Source organism: Aquarana catesbeiana, linkage group LG02, assembly GCF_042186555.1.
Source record: "Aquarana catesbeiana isolate 2022-GZ linkage group LG02, ASM4218655v1, whole genome shotgun sequence".
Lineage (NCBI taxonomy): Eukaryota > Metazoa > Chordata > Amphibia > Anura > Ranidae > Aquarana > Aquarana catesbeiana.
In genome coordinates, this window is record NC_133325.1 from 399,051,423 (window position 1) to 399,060,312 (window position 8,890).

Genomic DNA, 8,890 nt, shown 5'->3' on the forward strand with positions numbered 1-8,890 from the left:
TGGCCAGAAAGACTATGTGCAATTGTTTGCAACTGAAGGGGTATAATATAAAAAAAAAAGAAACTTCTATCTGTCACAGCCGAGGCTTTCTCCGGTCCAGAATACTACTAATCAACTCCCAGGTGCAGTGCTAGTTGCAGGGCAGAGGGTTTATATATAGAATATAATACAGGCTAAACAAGTACTATAGCCAGTTACTATATGATGCACAAAGGAAAAAAAAAAAAAAAAAAAAACACATCTCAACTTCCCTAAGCCAATCCTCCTTTACATGTGGTCCCACACATTTCCACTCTCAGACACTATCTCACAGTAGGAGGGTTTCAGCAGCACAGACAGTGCTGTCAATCCTCAAAAACAATGGACAGGGCTAAGTGTGGTCATGTGCTGATTGACAAGCAACATTATTGTAAATAAGCAGAGACAATGCTGATAGCCCCAACCCTCTTTTCATCTAGATTATAAGCTGCGCATACATTATGGGGACAACGCTGCTCTGAATTCAGGCGCAGCGCAGTATTGTTCCCTCACCCACAGCTGAATTAGGTAGACATCACTGGCAGGTTCAAGAGGTATTTGTAGAACTTTGCACAAGGGGTACTAAGACAAAGATGTAAGAGTAAATGTATTTAAAATTAGGTTCTACAGCACTTTTGTTTTTTTAACAGGTCTATAGTTCTACTTTTAAAAGGTTCAAGCACAAAACACAGGCAGATGCAAACGCAGACAGTTAAACTGTCTAATGGGGTACAATACTGATCAAATACAGGCTGGTGTTTCACTAACAATGACAAGCAGTGGCAGACACAGATTTACCTCTGTATAAACAGAACATTTCCAGTTTGGTTGAAAGGCCTTTTCTGAATTTGATACACTAAGTTTATCGGTTGTAATCATCAGTACTCCACAGTCCAGTCACTAAAATATAGGATGAAAGGACAGCTTTAAGCTGCCCATAGATTTTATGGCCAATAAGATAGCCTATGGACTACAAATGTTGAAGAAATACCTTTGCAATACTGTTTGTCAAGGGAAAAGTCACTGGGCAGGGCTGAATATTTTTTTTGTTTAAAGTGGACGCATATCCCAAGACACACAGTCATGTGAAAAGTAAGTACACCCCATAAAATGTTTTAACAAAATTTAAAAAGGCAAATATTAAATCTTTATTTAAATACTTCCTACAGATATATATATATATATATATTACATATACAGTATCTCACAACAGTGAGTACACCCCTCACATTTTTGTAAATATTTTATTATATCTTTTCATGTGACAACACTGAATAAATTACACTTTGTTACAATGTAAAGTAGTGAGTGTACAGCTTGTATAACCGTGTAAATTTGCTGCCCCCTCTAAATAAGTCAACACACAGCCATTAATGTCAAAACCGCTGGCAACAAAAGTGAGTACACCCCTAAGTAAAAATGTCCAAATTGGGCCCAAAGTGTCAACATTTTGTGTGGCCATCATTATTTTCTAGCAATGCCTTAACCCTTTTGGGCATGGAGTTCACCAGAGCTTCACAGGTTGCCACTGGAGTCCTCTTCTACTCCTCTATGACGACATCACAGAGCTGGTGGATGTTAGAGACCTTGCATTCCTCCACCTTCCGTTTGAGGATGCTCCACAGATGCTCAATAGGGTTTAGGTCTGGAGACATGCTTGGCCAGTCTATCACCTTTACCCTCAGCTTCTTTAGCAAAGCATTGGTCGTCTTGGAGGTGTGTTTAGGGTCGTTATCATGTTGGAATACTACCCGGCGGCCCAGTCTCTGAAGGGAGGGGATCATGTTCTGCTTCAGTATATGTTGGCATTCATGGTCCCCTCAATGAACTGTAGCTCCCCAGTGGCAACAGCACTCATGCAGCCCCAGACCATGACACTCCCACCACCATGCTTGACTGTAGGCAAGACACACTTGTCTTTGTACTCCTCACCTGGTTGCCACCACACACGCTTGACACCACCTGAACCAGATAAGTTTATCTTGGTCTCATCAGACCACAGGACATGGTTTCAGTAATCCATGTCCTTAGTCTGCTTGTCTTCAGCAAACGGTTTGCGGGCTTTCTTGTGCATCATCTTTAGAAGAGGCTTCCTTCTGAAACGACAGCCATGCAGACCAATTTGATGCAGTGTGTGCTGTATGGTCTGAGAACGGACAGGCTGACCCCCCACCCCTTCAACCTCTGCAGCAATGCTGGCAGCATTCATATGTCTTTTTCCCAAAGACAACCTCTGGATATGAGCACGTTCACGCAACTTCTTTGGTTGGCCATGACGAGGCCTGTTGAGTGAAACCTGTCCTTTTAAACCGCTGTATGGTCTTGGCCACCATGCTGTAGCTCAGTTTCAGGGTCTTGGCAATCTTCCTATAGCCTAGGCCATCTTTATGTAGAGCAACAATTCTTTTTTTCAGATCCAAGGGCTGGTTTACGCTTGCTTCGGCTTCAAAACACATTAATGGCTAGTTTACACTTGCTTCAAAACAAGGCTTCGGACACGCTTTGTTAAAGCTCTCTGAACGCCAGTCAAGGCCCCATCACTAAATAAAATGGTTAGCCTACAGTCCTGTTTACACCTTGCTTTTGCTTTGGTTCAAAAATTATACCCCGTGTCGCTTTAGTCGTGCTTCAAAACATCTTAAAGGCCTCCATCAGAAGTCTATGGCAAAGCTTGCATGAATCCCCACTGAAGCCTCATCGAAGCCCCACGGAATCTCACAAAAGGCTCATCAAAGCCCCACCAAAGCCTCATCAAAGCCCCACCAAAGCCTCATCAAGGCCCCACCAAAGCCTCATCAAGGCCCCACCAAAGCCTCATCAAGGCCCCACCAAAGCCTCATCAAAGCACCAAGCAAAAGCAAGGTCTAAATAGGACTGTAAGCTAACCATTTTTTTTAGTAACAGGAGCTTTGACTGGCGTTCAGAGAGCTTTAAGAAAGCATGTACGAAGTCTTGTTTTGAAGCAAGTGTAAACTAGCCGTTAATGTGTGCTGAAGCTGAAGCAAGCGTAAACTAGCCCTTACACTAATTCAGTTTTTTTACTTGTTTTTCACAGATTTTTTTTTTAATTCAGTTGTGGACCAATGTATATGATTTTAACTCTTTCTTGACCTTACCCTTAAGGCTTAAGGCTCGGTTCACACCTAAACCGGCCGCGGATCGCACAGGAACGCTGTCCTTCCCTGTTCTCCGTTTCAGGGACGTTTCTGTGAAGTGAGCTCTGCAGCCGCCCTGGAAATTTGTGAACCAGCTCCATAGAAAGTCGGTCACATTCTCCTGCTATGCGCATTGGATGCAGGGAAACTTGCATCCAATGTGCATAGGTGTGAACCCAGCCTTAACAAAGCGTGTCCGAAGTCATGTTTTGAAACAAATGTAAACTAGCCCTAAAAGTTTCATTTTTTTTACCTGAATGCTCGGCTGCACTGTAAATGGGGGGGGGGGAATGATAGCTGCTGCTAAATAATAATTTGCCACCCACTATTTGTACTTGGCCTTTCCTTTGGGTGTGTTGTGCTGCTGGTGCTTGTCACATCACCAGGATGTACTGTGCTGCTGATGCTTGCCTTCTGTTGTTCTTTTTGTAGAGATCCTTTCCTCTGGTGATACTGTACTGGTGTGACAGTGATCAGAAGACTGTTGCTGGCTTGAATGGCTCTGCTGACACTGATATGACTAGCAATCAGAAAAAGATTGCTGGCCTCACTGACTCTGTTGACATTCAGAAGGACGTTGGCGTTCAAGGTTCTGGTGATACTGTGCCAGTGTGACGGTGATCAGGACACTGGTGCTGGCATCACTGCAATCAGGGACACTGGCTTGGCAGTGATCAGGACTCTGGTGCTGATGTATACTGGTCTGGTGTCATTGCAATCGAGGACAATGGCTCTGTTGACAATGGTACCAGTGTGGCAGTGATCAAGACATTGGTGCTGGCGTATACTGATCTGGTATCACTGCAATCAGAGACACTGACTGGCGGCACTAGTCCAGTGACACCAACTCATGACGCTAGTGAAAAGGTACTGTTCTTGGCTGCACTGGGACAGGTGTGACAGGCGGCTGGTTGCATGGTTCACACTACACTGGTGAGCTAGTGATCAGGGACACTGTAAGCTAGCTTCACTGGTGTTTGTGTGTAAAAAAACTGTATGACAAAAAAAATAATCCCTGAGCCTAGGTTCACACATATGCGATACGGGAACAAGTGCTGGAATCCCAAATCGCATCTCTCTCCCGCAGGCAGTTCACACTGCCCTCTGCGAACCGCTGTGGGTGTCACTACAATGTTAATGACATCCCCAGATCGGTTCACAGATCGCAGTGCGAACTGTGAGATCGCATAGGAATCAGATCGCATGGGTGATAACACCCATGCAATCCAATTCCAGTGCGGGGGAAAAAAAAAGTCCCTGCACTATTTTTCTGCAAATCTAATACGAGTTCAGCCATACAACTGTATGGCTGAACTCGCATTGTGCAGACATCGCGTGTGATTCTCACCGCAGTGCGGGTGCAAATCACACACGATGTCTGTGTTCGCACACATGTGAACCCAGGCTCACAGTTCTCTCTCCAATCACTGACGATGTCTGTCTGAGGGGAGAAAACTTATGGGTTCACCATGCATCCTTTATTTACATTTGTAATCGCTGTGATTGGACACAGCGACCACATTGTACAGGACCAGTTTCATTTGTCCTGTACCTAGTCATGTGATCTGGTGTGTCCAAGGGACACAGGGGTCACCGTGCTTCTTGCTCCGCACTCTAGGAGCCGTGCACAAGAGGCTGATGTTGAGGACATACGGATGGGAAGCAGTTAAATGATTATTAATTTATTTGGGATTGGCTGGCCTAGCTCATTTTGGCAAAGAGCTGACCATTTAATTGTAAAAACTGCAGGCAACTCAGTTGGAACAGTTGGTGTTGAACTGCATGCATCTACAATCAGAAAGAGATTGCACAAATGTAACCTTCATATAAGGCATGCCAGGAAAAATAAAATTTGATGTCAAAAAAGAACATTAGTTCCACTGAACATACAGTATAGGCAAAGACCAGGCATTCTAAAACAATGTGCTGTGGACTGATAAATCAAATAGAGCTGTCTAGCAACAGTAACAATACGTGCTTGCCACAAAACCAAAGACAGAATTTCAGGAGAAAAACCTCATACCAAGTGTGAAGCATGGTGGTAAAAATGTTAAAGTTGAACCAGAAATAGATTTTTCACCATGATATAGAGTGAGAGACTGTCCCAGTTTCCGTTCACATCATGGTTGATGACATGCATGTATTTTATTCCTAAGTTACAGTTTTAATAAATGTTATTAGCAGAGAGCACTATGGTTTGCCTTTGTTTTATATCGCCACACATGACTGAATGAGATCCCGGGAGGAGGTCTGAGCTGTCTACGTGCACTGTGATGAGGATTTGTGTTCCTGAAAAATCCTGAGAGATATTACACTAATGGCCCGTACACATGATCTGAATATTGTTCGAAAACTGTAGTCCGAGGAAGAATCGTACAATGTTCGTATTGTGAGTACACTACTTTCGAGAGCCAATCACAACAGTTCATCTGATATTATTCGACCGGACAAGCACGAAAATTTTCCTCGTACGATTTTCGTTTAGTCAGTATAGTTGTCATCCGAAAATACAATACAAATACATCACAACACATGACATCACTTCCGATTTTTTATTCTGTCGTACGAGAATTTTCGTGACTTTATTTACCTATTCAATTTCTACTTGCGACTATTAAGCGAAAAAGGTTGTACGATCTGTACGATATTCGGATCGTGTGTACGGGCCATTAGCGTGTGCGACTCTGCAGTGGGGTCTACATAGTGAGAACCCGGGAGATCTGTCTTGTCCAGGAACACCAGGAGGAGGAGTTGTTTTCCCAAGGCATCCTGAGAGATATAATCACTGGCGTGTGCGACTCTGTAGTAAGGATGAGCTCAGACATGTGCACAAACAGCACGTGCAGAGCCCGCAAGGAAGTCGACACAGGGAAGCGCTAATCACAGGCAGTGAGACATTGTCCCGATGCGCGGCTGCAGAGATCGGGAAATGTCTCACTGCCTGTGAATAGCGCTGTGCAGTGCCGACTTCCTGGCGGGCTCTGCACGTGCCGTTTGAGCACATGCCTGAGCTCATCCTTACTCTGTAGTGGGGTCAACTTTTGGTGAGCAGGCATTCTAAGCTAGAGGTGGTGGTCACTGAAAATGTATGAACTGTCACTGAAAGTTGTACAACGGTGGAATTTTGTTATATTTGGACTTGGTTGCGCTACACTATATTTTGTTTTGTTTGATATATTGAGAGTCACATGTGGATACAATGTAAGTGGTGTGGGCAGCAATCACGTTAAGCCTATCAGTAGGCTAATTACATTATATATTGATTTTACGTTAATATATTGCTTATTGCACCAATTATATTTATATGGTGGCTGTTTAATTGTACCTACCTATAGTACTGATTTTTACCAAAACCATGCTTGTTCAGGAAGTCATTTTGCGGTTTTATGGGCCAATCACACCACAAAAAGTGCACAAAAACGCTCATGCATTGACATGCGTTTTAACCACTTCAATACCGGGCATTTTCACCCCCTTCCTGCCCAAGCCAATTTTCAGTTTTCAGTGCTGTCGCACTTTGAATGACAATAGCGCGGTCATACAACATTGTACCCATATGAAATTTTTAGCATTGGTGGTGGTGGTATTTGATCACCTCTGCGGTTTTTATTTTTTGCGCTATAAACAAAAGAAGAGCAACACGTTTGGAAAAAAAAACACAATATTTTTTACTTTTTGCTATAATAAATATCCCAGTTTAAAAAAAAAAAAAACTTTCCTCAGTTTAGGATGATATGTATTCTTCTACATATTTTTGGTATTTAAAAAAAAAAAAAAAAAAAAAAAAAAAAATCGCAATAAGCGTATATTGATTGGTTTGCGCAAAAGGTATAGCGTCTACAAAATATGGGATGGTTTTATGGCATTTTTATTATTTTTTTTTACCAGTAATGGCGGCAAGCTGCGATTTTTATCGTGACTGCGACATTGCAGCGGACATATCGGACATGTTTGACACCATTTTCGGACCATTCACATTTATACAGCGATCAGTGCTATACAAATGCATTGATTACTGTATAAATGTCACTGGAAGTAAAGGGGTTAACAGTAGGGGTCGATCAAGGGGTTAACGGTGTTACCTAGGGAGTGATTCTAACTGTAGGGGGAGGGGACTCACAAGGGGAGGAGACCGATCGGTGTTCCTCTGTACTGGGAACACAGATCGGTCTCCTCTCACCTAACAGGACGTGGATCTGTGTGTTTACACACACAGATCCACGGTCCTGCTCTGTTAACGGGCACGTGCATCGGCTCCCAAGTGACACGCGCCATTTATGCATGTGCACCTAGAAAAGCGTTTCCTCAGTCCTATCATCTGACCCAACCCCCACGCTGTACAACGTATTTTGGGGCCTGGGAGGCACATGGTGTTACATACGCTCTGCCTGTACAAACCAACTACAGGATACAGCAGTACACACCAGTGCTAGTGTAAACGTGTGGAAGAAAATGAACGGATTCCCCTGGACGCAGACCGCGTACAACAGACCGTTTTGGTGCGTTTATTGGCTTGAACAAGTAGAAAAGAAAAAACACCTCCCAATTCGTAATCGTTACAGGTTCTCTTTTTTTTCCGTATGCGTAATTTTTTACAAAGCCATTGGATATGAACGCCACCACACCACATTAATATGCATTATGACAATAGATGTGAAATGCCTAAGGCTTCAACAATGCCCAGCAGACACCATGAATATGCACTATGACAATAGATGTGAATGGGCCCTTTAAGGTATCCTGTATGGGATAGGACTATATACCACACACAGCAGACTATTCAGTAACTGTACGCCTCTCCATGGTTGGGTTTATTAGGGACACATGCAGGCTGAACGTTGCTATGGACAGTTAACCCTAGGAGAACCGAAGTGTCATACCTACCACCACTGATCATATACCGCCCCGTGCTCACAGCTTACATCCGGGAACCACACAGCAGCACAATTCTTCCCGGGTCTATTCCGCCCCGCCTTCCCTCCAGCTCACAGCCAATACAACGTATCATTGCAGTGGACCAATCGGTGTGTTTATTCATTGCCGGTGGTGAAGTGTGAGAGACGAGCTCTGATTGGTCGGCGGGAGTTATTGGTAGAGCTAACTAGCAGTCTGTTGTCTCTTCTATGTTACAGTGTAACGTTTTGTGAAGTTAAGCGATTATGTTCATATTTTTTTTTTAATATGAAGAACAGGAAACAACCTGATGGAAACAGGAGGGGGGTAGGTGCATGTGGGGTACAATCATGTGTGGAGAAGATAGTCCTAGGGGAAAGGTTTATTAAAACTGGTGCAGCTCTGCATAGTAACCAATCAGCTTCCAGGTTCTATTGTCAAAATTGAACAAGCTGAAGTTAGAAGCTGATTGGATACTAAGGATGAGCTCCGGCGTGTTCGCACAGCCCACGTGCAGAGCCCACCAGGAAGCCGGCACTGCGCTGCGCTAATCACAAGCAGTGAGACATTGTTCCGAAGCGTGGCTGCAGAGATCGGGAAATGTCTCACTGCTTTTGATTAGCGCAGCGCCGACTTCCTGGCGGGCTCTGCGAACACACCGGAGCTCATCCTTATTGGCTACCATGCACAGCTGCACCAGATTGTGTGCTCCAGTTTTAGTAAGGCTACTTTCACACTGATACGCTAAAGCGCCGCTCGTTTTAGCGGCACTTTTCGGCCGCTAGCGGGGCGATTTTTACCAATAAAAAGAAATGGTAAAGTCC

At 43.9% G+C, this 8,890-nt stretch overlaps 1 protein-coding gene across 1 annotated transcript in view; it reads right to left on the bottom strand.

Moving 5' to 3' along the window:
• Positions 1–8,171, bottom strand: part of BRIP1 (BRCA1 interacting DNA helicase 1) — a 670,966-nt gene extending 662,795 nt beyond the window's left edge. The window contains exon 1 of the mRNA XM_073615255.1: positions 8,058–8,171. The gene's annotated coding sequence lies outside the window, so the exon portion shown is untranslated. The remainder of the gene's footprint in view (positions 1–8,057) is intronic.
• Positions 8,172–8,890: the final 719 nt, after the last annotated feature.